Here is a 14,521-nt window from a genome sequence, read left to right as displayed (position 1 = left end):
GTGGCTGCCAAACGTACCAATACATTTGGTATTTTGCACATGGGCTGCTGAGGTGATACCCCGTGCATGCAGATATTCAATTATTACAATGGCAAATTAATGCTACGGTTTTTATATCTCCTCCCACCATTATAAATTGAAGTCTCAAGCCAAGGTATCATGCAACATACAAGCATTAACAACTTCAGAAGAGAAAATTAGCCAGAGATCAAGAGTAAGACAGAGATCATGGACAGCAAGAAGGCCACTCTGCTGCTGATGGTTGCCTTGGTTTTTGTTGCAACCATTGCCCCGTCCACCCTTGCTATGCGGCAATTTCCACTGCTCATGACTTCAAACATATTGCTGCAAGATGAAAGTAAACTCGGCTGTATCTCTAGTGGAGGCTTTTGCTTTACCCAACCAATGAATTGTTGCGGAAACTGTGGATGCCTATATCCACTAGGGATCTGCTATGGATCAGATTGCTAAAACCAACCAGTCATGTCAGCTTTGGGTTGCTGAATAATCGTCTAATATTGTGATGAATAAGGTTTCTTATGTCTGTGTCGTCGTTTAGGAAGTTATGCTTGCAGCACAGAGTTGTGTCATGCATGCTTCTATTTCTCTTTCCATTTTGATGTCGTAGTTGTGAAGGTGGGGAAGAAGGTTGGAAGAATAAAGATAATAAGGGCCCATTTGTTTCCATGGTTGTCCTGTTGCGCTTGCAGAAACTATCAATTTAGTGTATTTTCAATGCAACCACACTGTAAGCTCACCCTAGCTAGCTTGTTAAATTTTATGTTTGTGCTTTTCATAATGTGATGTGGTTCGCAGGAAGTAAGGATTTTCATGGAATTTGTGTTCTATTTTCTTTTTAGAATGAAAATATCTTAGTGAATTTGTGGTCAACGAATATATTTCCATCGGGGATTCAAAATAACTCTAAACTTGACTACATGGGTGTAAATTCTGAAAATGGAGAAGTACTTCCAAAAAATTGAAATAACCCTAATTAAATAATGGTTGAAATAAAAGATTTATTAAAGTCAATGAGTTTGAATTCAAAACCTTGTCGTTTTGATAATTAATGGGTATAAAATTTCATTGAAAATACTTCCACTTTATGATGGTCACTGCAATATTCCTATAATTTTATGTCCCTCAGAAATTATGTTGAGGGTAAATAAATAGATGATACGTGGCATGCATTATTTGTATTGTTTTTCTTATCTTATACGTGGGTATAAGAGTATCTCAATAGTACTCTCGTGAGTTATTTTCTTTCATTTTTTATTCATTTATTGCTTTATTAAAGGAGTCACATGTAAGTTAACAACATTTACGTGTGATATTATGAGATATTCAATATACTTTTAAATATAATTTTATTTACAAATGCTATTTTAGATATTTAATTGAAATCATATTTGTTTCTATATTTGAATTTTTAGATGCTTTTCGATGATGAACAAATAAGTCAAGTCACTACCAGAAATTCGCTTCATACCAACGGATTTACTGACGGAATACTTATGTCGGTAATTTGAGATGGAAATTAATGACAAAATTTTTTTCGTCAGTCATTCCGTCGGCATATACCGACGGAAACATTCGGTCGGTTTACGGACGAAATGTTCAGAATTAAAAAAAAAAAGTAGTTCGCTGACGTGGAGGTTTTTGCGGGTGATTTTTTCCGACAGAATCATCGAGGGATTCAAAACGGCAGCTCCGTACGGTGACGTGACCGGTTCACCGTTTAAAATGCCAACAGAATTACCAAGGGATTCAAAACGGCAGATCTGTACGGTGACGTGTCCTTTTTGCCGTCAGAATAGCCGATGGAATACTTTCGTCGGTGAAACCGTCGAAAAAAGTTAATATATGCCCACTCTGCCGACCCTCTCCTCCCTAATTTCTCCTTCTTCTTTCTCATCCCAACTCTCCCCAACTGCAAACAACCAGCCCCCCTCCCCCCCAAAAACAAATCTCCCTCTTCTCAGCACATCAAGTTATATTTCTTGAAGTTTTGTGGTCATAGCATCCGTGTTTTAATTTACCAACAAATTTTATCAATTTTTGTAAGTAATTCTATCTTTTTAAATTTTAATATTTAAATGTCAATTTTATTGTTTTTTTAGTATATGTATTTTGTTAGTAGATGTACATGTTTTATTGTTATTTCTCAAACAAACTTGTAGTATATGAATGTATAATTTTATACTTGTTATGGTTTGTTTTAGATTTTGTAAGATTGTATTTGTTTGTAAATTGTTGAAACTTTATTGAATTATCGAATTACATATGCTGTTTTGAAATAATTAATGGCTTGTTTAATGGGTCCGTTTTAAGTTTTATCAATGGTATTGCAGAGTTGTAATTTCTATAAATTTATATGTATTAATTTGTATGGACGTTGATAATTGATAATGAATATTTAATATTTATGAGAAGTTGTAATTGGTTTGTTGGATAATCTCGAGGTAAATCAATATTTTTGCAAGTTTATTTACCTCACATAATTAATTAATACATGTTGTCATCATAATTTTATAGAGGTTCAATATAAGTCATGGATGATCATTCATGGATGTATCAAGATTCACCCCAAGGATTGCGGAGGATGGATTATTGTAACGGGGTTCAGGGTTTTATTAATTTCGCAACATTTATTCCCAGAAATTTTACTGGAGGCGGTATTAGGTGTCTATGTAGGAAGTGTCAAAATAAAAAGTATCTGCATCCAAATGTTGTAATGATGCATTTTCTACACAAAGGATTTATGGAGAATTACTAGTGTTGGTATGCACATAGAGAAGTATTTGTTAGTAAGAAAAGAATGGGAGAAAGGGTGGTTGGATCAACTTCTAGTGCTAGCAACGTGCATGAAGCAGCAAATGACAACACTAATCCTTACAGGAATATGGTTATAGATGCAATGAGAATGAATCAAGGTAATGTCAATCAATATCCAATCGTAGAAGAAGAACCTAAAGCAGATGCAACTAGGTTTTTTTATTTGTTAAAAGATTCTGACGAACCATTATGGGATGACTGCACAAACCACAGTAAATTATCAGTCGTAGCACTGGTGTTTACCATCAAGTTAGATCACGGGTTGAGTTAGGCCGGGTATGACAAAATTATTGAATGGGCGAGAAGCATTTTACCTGAAGGGAACAGGATGAAAGAGAACTTATATGCTGCGAAGTCCATGATGAAACCTCTCGGTTTAGTATACCAGAAAATTAACATGTGCCCTAACTTTTGCATGTTATACTACCTTGAAAATGCTGAGATGACCGAGTGCATAACATGCAGGCTTTCCCGTTACAAACCCATAACTAGTAGGGAAAAGACTCTAGTGGCATATAAAAAACTTAGATACTTCTCAATCACTCCTAAACTGCAAAGGTTATTCATGTCACCAAGGGTTGTTGAGCACATGACATGGCACCAATCACATGATGCGGTTGATGGAGTGATGGTGCATCCTTCTGATGGCAAAGCGTGGAAACACTTTAACAATGTGCATCCTCACTTTTCAGCTGAATCAAGGAATATGAGTCTTGGGTTGTGTATAGACGGGTTCAACCCATTTGGGTCATTTGCTGCTCCTTATTCTTGTTGGCCAGTCATACTCATGGTTTATAACTTGCCACCGGGAATGTGTATGAGGTCGAAGTTCATGTTTTTATCTATTGTCATACCCGGGCCAAGCAGCTCGGGTCGGAATATAGATGTTTGTCTTCGACCGTTAATTGATGAGTTGGTGCAATTGGGGTCCTTCGGAGCTTTGACTTATGATATATCAAGGAAACAAAATTTCTTTATGAGGGCAGCTTTGATGTGGGCCATCAATGATTTTCCAGCTTATGAAATGCTTTCTGGTTGGAGCACGCATGGAAAACTAGCATATCCATACTACATGGAAAACAACAAGGCATTCACACTAACAAATGGAGGTAAAGCTTCTTTTTTTTTACTATCACCATCGTTTCTTGCCACATAATCACAGGTACAGAAAGAACAGAAAAGATTTCTTTGTTGGCAGAGTTGAAAAAGATATTGCATCCCCGTGTCTTTCTGGTGAAGAATTGCATGATGTTGTATCAGAGTACGATGACATTGTGTTTGGTCTTCAATCAGGTAAGCAAAAGTTTCCTGGTTTTGGTTTGACCCATAATTAGGTAAAGGGAAGTATCATTTAAGAGCTTCCTTATTGGAAGACCAATCTGCTCTGCCATAACCTTGACGTCATGCACATTTAAAAGAACGTGTATGAGAACATTTTCAACACCGTCATGGATGTGAAGGGGAAGACAAAGGACAACATCAAGGCTAGATTGGATATAACTTTGTTCTATAACCGTAAAAATATGGAGTTGGTTTGTGATGAGTCACGGGTTGCAAAACCAAGAGCAAGCTTTGTGTTAGAGAAAAACGCACAACTACTAGTCTACAAATGGCTTAAGAGTCTGTGTTTTCTGGATGGACATGCCTCGAACATATCAAGGCTAGTTAATATAAAGGAATGCAGATTGTATGGAATGAAGAGTCATGACTACCACGTGTTTATGCAAACACTCATCCCATTAGCTTTTCGTGATTTGTTTCCAAATGGGATATGGGATGCACTCACAGAGATCAGTCATTTCTTTAGAGATACTCCAACAAGTTGAATGTTGATCACATTGAGAGGCTTGAAACGAATATCGTCGAGAAACTATGCAAACTTGAGATGATATTCCCTCCATTATTTTTTGACTCAGTGGAGCATCTCCCCATACATCTACCATTCGAGGGAAAAGTTGGAGGACCGGTCCAGTATAGATGGATGTACCCATTCGAACGATTAGATATTACAGTTGCAATGTAATTCATATATAAAAGTATTTTCTTTGTTTTTATTAATTGAAAATATTTGATTAATTCAATGCAGGTATTTGTTCAATCTCAAGAAAAAAGTTAAGAACAAGGCGCATGTTGAGACTTCGATATATGAGGCTTATATTGTTGAGGAGATCTCAACATTTATCTCGCACTATTTCAAACCTCATTTGAGAAAAAGAATCAATTGCGTTCCACGACATGATGATGGCGGTGAAGTGCCTTCTAGTGGGAACTTGTCAATATTCTCCAATCCTGGACGACCCACACCTAAAAATGTCGTAAGAGGAAGATATTTGTCGGAAATAGAGTTCAAACAAGCACATAACTATGTTCTATTTAACTGTGATTAGCTGAGACCTTTTATTCAGTAAGTTTATATATGTGTAATACTAATTAAACTTTGTCAGCAATATATTGTTAATTATATATTGTAATATCATACATTCATTATCACTTATAGGCAACATCGACAATATTTGCTCTACAATAACTCACAGCTGACCGAATCCTGGATCTTTCAATTACAAGATGAACAATTTGTCACGTGGTTCAGAACACATGTAAGCATGATCACAAACTCATTCTCACTTGCAAATTTACTATATGCATGTAACAGTCCGACTGTACGACTCAATCAATGTTAAAAGATCCCAACATATCCTCTTTATTTGAGGGTGAATTTTTTTTTTTCCAAAAATTCAGCAGAGTTTTGTTTTCATTTAGGACATCCCAAGTTATCGACTACTATCAATTTAATCAATCAACTCATCATCACAAGGTCCCATAATTCCGGACCTTATATTGAACCTTATAATTCCACACAATATATATATCCTATGAGTAAGATCAATATGAACATAGTCCAAACATCATATCATAAAATTTAAAAGAAAAGGAATACTAACATGCAAAGAAAGTATTTACAACATAATAAGTGTTCCTAAATATTTCAAAAGGGTTACTTATAAGATAACTAAAATACTAAATGCAAAGCTGAACTTTTATAAAAACATCAAGGTTTACACAAAAGTATACTACATAAACAAGTTAAATATTTACATAAGCTTCACAAAGTAGAGTCCTAAACTAATGATCTTCCTGTATGTTTGATGGACCTGTTACATAAATAAATATACCATTATGTTGATAAAGAATATATGTATGCTCATGTAATAAATACGAATGAACTATTAACTTTCTATTGAACCATAAGAATTCTAACAGAGAACTTATATTTTGCTTGTTAATCTTTTAAACCCAATTAACACTCATTTGTATATTCTTAATTGAATAATCTTATTTACTTGCATGAACTGGGTGACCTTGCATGGTCTAATCTTGTAATCCATTTCTCGGCAATCGTATCATAGATGCCATTAGCCGAAGCTAATCTTGTAGTTCATATCCCGGCAATCCTATCATGGATGTCATTAGCCGAAGCTAATCTTGTAGTTCATATCCCGGATACCATTAGCCGGAGCTAATCTTGTAGTTCATCTCCCGGCAATCCTATCACGGATGCCATTAGCCGAAGCTAATCTTGTGTTTATGCTAGATTTTATTTACATTAAACACGTCATTTATTGTAATTGCATTCACCAGAAGAATTTTGAATTATATAAGTGCAAATATGAGGAAAATCACGCACCTGCTTCCCCTGTCTCGCGACCTCCCCTAACAGAAGATCCAATCCTGGTTGCTCTTCCTGAATCACAAGGAAGTTTTTTTGTTTTGATTCCTTCAAGCTGATATTATAGAGAATTCATATTCATCCATTACTCATATGTTACTTTCTATGCATGCTCATTTCCTCATAATAACATACATACATATATCATGTATATTTTTAGAGTTAGTATCTCAATGTGTAAGTGTTTGTATGACTCAATTCTTTTATATTCTTATTTATAGTATTCACGTGAAAGTCTATTGTTACTGTCTAACTTTTAATTGTTACTGTCTAATTTCCAACTGTTACTGTCTGACTTTGAACTGTTACTGTCTGACTTTGAAATATTACTGTCCAATTTCCAATTGTTACTGTCTGAACACTCATCAGATTTTTAACTATATCTAAAGTTCTAAAACTCCATTTTAAGTGAGATTAATCTCGTTAGAAAGCTAAGACACGAGGCTACTAGTTTTGCCTCCAAAATAGTCAAAATTGCTCATCAACTAATCAGTCCTACTGCCCTACATAATCAGTCACGACTCAGTTTTGGTTGGTAACCCATAATTGGAGTTCTACATCGCCAAATTGAGCAAGACCAGTTTCCTTGGTTAGCTAACATCCAGATCTACAATTTCTATGAGGAATCCAATCCTAATTCCATCATCCTCCTATCCAAAATCTCACTGAAAGTCACGAGACAAGTTTGTCCAGAATTGTGTCCCCCTCCCCTTCACACAATACTTTTCATAAACTACATACCACACACATGAATTAACTTAATCTCAACAATAAGTACTTTTTTCCCAATTATGTCTAAGAACCCTAACCTATGATTCAATATCAAGGCATCAATTCTTTATCGAATTTAAAAATGAATTTTTTTAAGATCATGTTTAGAATACCTTACCCGGTACAAATTAAGATCTTGATCTTCAACCAGTTGAAGATTTTCAATTCCCTCATTTCTTTTCTTCTTGTTCAATTTCTTGGTAATCATTTGCTCTTAAGTGTTTATAAGCTCCAAATCTCGGATAGGTTCTTGAAATGTTACTGTTTCTCTCTTGATTTCTCAAGAATGGGTATAAAACTCCATATCTTCTCTCTTTATGGTTCCTACAGATTTTTTTTTGGTGAGGAGAGAGTATTTATACTCTATATTTTCCCTTATTTGCATTTAGGCCCCCTTTTTCCTTTAAGTTTATTTTTCTCTTCAATTAAATCCAACCCTCAATAGTACCGGGTTTATTATAATATCTCGAATTATTTCACCTGGAAATTCATATTCAAAAATTTTTGAATTCCTATTTTTTTATTTAACCATTTGCATGAATTTCTTCACTTTTATTTATTTATTTTTCTTGGGGTTTACAATGCATGTCATTACGAGATTCTCGTTCATTTACTGTTCATTGATGTACATTACATACAAGGTTTATCAAATGGGAAGGAGTGTTGCTAAATCATTATCTTCACTAAGCTTAGGCCCTGAAAGAAAAGTTAAGTGCTATAATGGGTATTTTGTTAATGGATATTTTTTCCATACTGAAAAATACGGGCATGGAAGAAAAATATACAACAACGGTGTTTGTGTTAAGGGATCAACTAGTAGTGAGTTAGAAGTTGACTACTATGGTAGATTAGAAGAGGTCATTGAACTGCAATATCATAGCGAGCATAATAGAGTGTTTTTATTCAAATGTTATTGGTATGACACAACTGACAGAGGAATCAGAGTTGATCCACACTATGGTCTGGTCGAAATCAACTCAAAAGCTAGACTCCGCAACGTAAACGATGTCTTTATTTTCGTAAAACAATGTCAACAAGTTTATTACACACACACCCCTTCATTTAGAAAGGATTGATCAATAGTGGATTGGTTGTCCGTTTTAAAAATGAAACCCAAGGGTCGTGTCAAGCTTGTTCAGGATGAGAACGAAGACACAACTGTGCGAGATGAAGTCTTTCAAGTTACTGAGTTGGTTGAACCATATCGAGTTGCTCCTTCGATTGACTTGGAAGAAAATTCAAATTTTCATGTTTTCGATGATAGTCTTGTTGATGTTGACGTATTGGAGTTGAATGTTTTTTTGAGCTCTAGCGGACAAGCAAATGTCGATGAAGATGATGATATTTATATTGAAGATTGCGATGAAGGTGATGACTATTCAATTGATGACAAAGAAGAAGAAAATTCTAACTAACTATCAGAATGAAGCCCTGTGTAAAACATTTTTTTCATGTAATATATATTATGGATGATATATTTTGTAACACGAAATATTTATTTTCTAAGTTTATGTATTGTTTAAGCACTATTGTTATTGTTTTATGCAATGGACAGTTTATCATTTAAGTGTTTGTAGGAAGGTAAATAGGCAATACAAATATAATCTTTCTTGTACAATGCCACAATTACCGACGTCCATACCGAAGGAATAAGGTTCGTCGGCATTTCACATAGAGTTCGAAAATAATTACTTGAAATGCTACAATTACCGACGTCCATACCAACGGAATAAGATCCGTCGACATTTCACAGAGTTCAAAAATAATTACTTGAAATGCCATAATTACCGACGACTTTGCAGATGGAAAACCATCCTTCAGCATTTCACAGAGAGTTGAAAAATAATCACCATAAATGCCACAATCACTGACGATGTTGCCGACGGATTCCAATGCGTCGGTAAGTTGTCGGCGGGTCAATATTACCGACAAAATCACCAACGAACTGTGAGAAATCTAAAGGGCGGTGCATTAAATGCATCTCTGACCGCGTCATGTTGCCGATGGAATTACCGATGGACCACAAAAAATATGGAGGGTAATTAAAAACATTGGTGCGAAATTCAAAATTTACAGACGAATTATTGAAACTTCACCTATGGAATAAATTAAAATAATATTATTTTTTTCCTTCGGTAAAACTGCCCTATAAATGCCAGCGACCGCCCCTTTAGTTCATTTTTTCATCTCCTCCGTTCTTAATTTCCCCTCTTCTTTGATTTTTTTTTCCTCTCATTTCCTTCAAGAATTCTGCAAAGATTACTAGTTTTATTTTTTAATCTTCATCAAATTAAAAGGTACGTGTTTCCTCTATTTCATTTTACTTTAAGGATTTGTTTTTATTTTAGCTATTTTTATTTTTGTTATGTTTTTTGTTTTGGTGTATTTTATAATGTAGATAAAGTCTTGAAATAAACACATTATTAAGGTAAGCATATTTCATTCCTAAAGTCTATAGTTTTTTTTTTGAATTTATTAAATACATTTTATTGTTGTATTGGCATAATTATTGAATAATTTGTTGAATTGTAATTGTTAATATTGAATTTACCTTAGAATTAGTAATTGAATATGTTGGAATAATTAGTAATTTTACTCTATTATTGCATGATTTGTGTTTAATTATTTCCATTGATTTTAATTGTTAGTCTAGAGTTTTTCTGAATTTATTGAATATATTTTATTGTGGTATTGGCATAATTATTGAATAATTTGTTGAATTGTAATTGTTAATATTGAATTTATCTTAGTATTAGTAATTGAATATGTTGGAATAATTAGTAATTTTACTCTATTATTGCATGATTTGTGTTTAATTATTTCCATTGATTTTAATTGTTAGTCTAGAGTTTTTTTTTTGAAGTTTTTGAATATATTTTATTGTTGTATTGGCATAATTATTGAATAATTTGTTGAATTGTAATTGTTAAAGTTGAATTTACCTTAGAATTAGTAATTGAATATGTTGGAATAATTAGTAATTTTACTCTATTATTGCATGATTTGTGTTTAATTATTTCCATTGATTTTAATTGTTAGTCTAGAGTTTTTTTTTTTTTTTGAAGTTTTTGAATATATTTTATTGTTGTATTGGCATAATTATTGAATAAATTTGTTGAATTGTAATTGTTAATGTTGAATTTACCTTAGAATTAGTAATTGAATATGTTGGAATAATTAGTAATTTTACTCTATTATTGCATGATTTGTGTTTAATTATTTCCATTGATTTTAATTGTTAGTCTAGAGTTTTTTTTTTTGAAGTTTTTGAATATATTTTATTGTTGTATTGGCATAATTATTGAATAATTTGTTGAATTGTAATTGTCAATTGGTTGTAGCTATTGTCAATATTTCCAGGTTTATGGATTTGGGTAGTATCCAGTATAAGGGAGGTGCTGTCGAATTTTTTTTTAACATTCAAATTTAATTATATAATTGTTCGTATAAAATTGTGTAGATGCGTAGAACAAAATCCACAGCTCGTCGCTCACGTATGGTCGCAGCTAGTTCTTCTAGCAGCGATGATGATATATCCTTAGGTGCCTCTCAAGAAGAGGCACCTGCGCCACCTGCACCATCAACCGATGCTGCATCTTCCAGCGCAGAGGCAGTGTGCCTTCATAGCGAAATCAATTCACCCGCAAGTACGAGGCACAGTAGAAGAACGACCTTTCAATGTAAGTTTGTTAAGGTTTTAGTTTTTTTAATATAAAAATTATAACATAATTTATGAACAACTAATCACTATTTCATTAATTTCATTTATTTTCAGGTTCACAAACATTGAGGCCGCCCGAGTAATATCATCAGTGTTTAAATCGTCGATGGAGATTCTATTATTTTCAATGGAGTTAGACATCCTGAATGGACACCTCAAATCAATGCATGGTTTGACAGATTTTGAGGTTGGTGTTAATTTATAATTTTTTAGCTTATTTCTAATAAATTATTAATATAATTGTAAATAAATTATTATTATTATTTAAAATTAATTATTTATATACAGGACAAATTCGACTGGGACAGCGCGCATGACACTGTTGTGAGGAGGGTGTTGGAAAATCACTTGGCAACTTGGTAACATCGAAAACAATACAGCATTTTTTGAAGCAAGAATGTTAAAGCAAGATACTAGAGACGATATGTTAAAGCAAGAATCTAGCTAACACGTTAACTATAGGAGTTACACTTGATAAACTAAAGTTGTGCAAAAAGCTTCAGTAGGTTCATTTATCTTCGAATGGGAGATTGATATGAATTGAGATAAATTAGGCTCAATATCAACTACAAATCAAGCTAGAAATAAATGGATGATTTTCATAGAGAGATTTAGAGATTTTACCAAATCAACAGGAAAGAATCATAGTGTGTGCTCCCATATTTTACCTATAAATAGAGGGAGTTGTAAGAGAAGTAGATACACAATTAAAACATTAAGTGATAAAGAAAAGTGACGTGAAAGTTATAGAGGGTTTGTGAGTTGGTAGAGAGAGTCCTCTTTAATTGGTATAATTTTTTGTTTTTGTTTTTAGAGTAAAAACAATGGTTCTATGAATATAGACAAACTATCAAATCATATTAAATTGTGTGTTTTTATTTTTTAACATTGATAATAGATCTTAACACCTTTCAATGCAATAATACATTAAAAATAAAACAAGTACTAGAAACGTCAACTCACCACTGTGATTACCTATGTCGAAGCATTTATCCAGATATGTCAGAAATGAAGGGATAATGAAAAGAAAAAATAAGTTTTTTGTGTTTAAGAACAAGCACTATTACATTAACATAAACAAAAAGAATAAGGGAAAAGGAACATAAATGAATTTTTTTTTGTTGGTCAATCTTTGTTTTTCAATTGCTCTCTTCTTTTGTCCAACTATTTATTGATTTCTTATATTTTTTATAGGGATGTCACAATAAACAAATATAGGACCAAAGTGTGAAAGGTGGTCAAATGTGTTGACCAATATAAAATTAGCACAACAAAGTTCTTTTTTATCCTTTTATTTTAATTTTTCATCTGATCCAATCCTTTTGTTTTTTTGGTGTTTCATTTTAGTCCTAAATTATATTTTTCTCTTTTTTTGTCACTGGCATAAGGGAGAAGAGAAAGGTCGTTGGATTATGACAATAGAGAGAAAAAGATATAGATTCTCCACAATCCGATGATGAAAATAGTTAATCCTTGTGTCAATGAGTCTTATTCAACGACATGAGTTTGATGGTGGTGGGTTTTTCCTCTAAACATATCCAAAAATGTAGATTGAGTTTTTTTTTTATTTGTTCAGTTGATTCTCAAATTTTTGGATGGTTTATGGTGATTTAGAGCCTATTGGTGGTTGAAGCATGTTTGAATGGTATTTATTTGAGGTTTTTGTTCTATGAAAATGCATTAAATTAATTTTTCAGCGAAAGTCCTGACTCCCTTGATTTTTTGACCACCACATGTATGACCAAATTTTAGGTCTACAAGTGACATGTTGTTTACTCCAGTAGACGGTGCATCCTTTTTTTAATAATAAAAAAAAGGTATTGTTTACCACTTATTTAAGGGGAAAATTTTTGGCCCAAGCACACCTAGGGTCGGGTTTTTTGCCAAGCCTAGAAACACCTAGCCTCTTTTCCTTTTTTTTTTTTTTTTTTTTTTTGTTTCTTTCAAATTTCTAGGCAAACCCTCCATTCTTTTTGTGTAGTTTTTGTTTGCATTCTTGTTTTTATTTAAATTTTAATTAGGATCATATCTCATATTTTTTAGATTGTAAATCCTTCAATTAAAAAAGTTGATTTAAAAAACAAGGTTGTTTAACCTGATAAGGGTTATGACTAAGTCACATAAATGATAAATTAACCCAATTTGAATTGTGTATATTAAAAATGTCATCAAACCATTCTTTAATAAATAAAACATTGGACCACCATTTTGATGATATTAGTACATGTATAGAAGCTTCAATTTTATTAATCACATTTCAAACTTTAAATTCGCAATTCTTGTTGCTAAAAACCACACTAATAAATTGTTACTTATTATTTTTATAAAAAAAAAGATTTTAATCAGAAAAAAAAAAAAAAAAAAAAAAAACCAGTTTAAAAGCTAAGTCTTTATGGTGAATGATCTTATACTATGGCTGACTAACTAATCAGAATGCAATTACAAAGGCCTTTGTTCACTCACAGTGAAAACAATCAATTACTAATGTGCGTGTGTGTTCATAATTTTTCTTGCTGCTAAAAGTCACGCTAATAATTGTTACGAATTTTTTCACAAAAAAAAAAAACATTATCTGATCTCACTACCAGAAATTCGCTTAATTGCAACGGAATCACCGACGGAATATTTCTATCGGTAATTTGAGGTCGAAATTACCGACGAAACTTTTTCTGTCTGTAATTCAGTCGGTAACTACCGACAGATAGTGTTCATCGGTAGTTACCGACTAAATTACGGACGGAAAGTTCAAAATTAAGAGAAAAAAAGGCGGTTCGCTGATGTAGAGGTTTTGGCGGGTGATTTTTTTTTACAGAATCACCGACGAATTCAAAACGGGAGACCCGTACAGTGACGTGACCGGTTCACCGTCAAAAATACTGACGCAATCACCGAGGGATTTGAAATGGCAGATCCGTACGGGTGACGTGACCGGTTCACCGTAAAAAAGGCCGACGGAATCACCAAGGGATTCGAAATGGCAGATCTGTGTGGTGACATGTTGATTTTTCTGTCAGAATAGCCGAAGGAATAAGTTCGTCAGTGAGTCCCTCGAAAAAAGTTAATATATGCCCTCCATGCCGACCCTCTCCTCCCCTGTTTCTCTTTCTTCTTCCTAATCCTAACTCTCTCCATCTGCAAACAACCAGCCCCCCCTCCCCCCCAAACAAAAATCTCCCTCATCTCACCACAACAAGTTATATTTCTTGAAGTTTTGTGGTCACGGCATTCGTGTTCTGATTTACCGACGGATTTTATCAATTTTTGTAAGTAATTCTATATGTTTAAATTTTAACATTTACATATCAATTTTATTGTTTTTTTAGTATATGTATTTTGTTAGTAGATGTACATGTTTTATTGTTATTTCTCAAACAAACTTGTAGTATATGAATGTATAATTGTATACCTGTTATGGTTTGTTTTAGATTTTGTAAGATTGTATTTGTTTGTAAATTATTAAGGCTTTG

The sequence above is a fragment of the Populus alba genome, chromosome 17 (genome assembly GCF_005239225.2).
Source record: "Populus alba chromosome 17, ASM523922v2, whole genome shotgun sequence".
Lineage (NCBI taxonomy): Eukaryota > Viridiplantae > Streptophyta > Magnoliopsida > Malpighiales > Salicaceae > Populus > Populus alba.
This window is presented reverse-complemented; position numbering follows the sequence as displayed.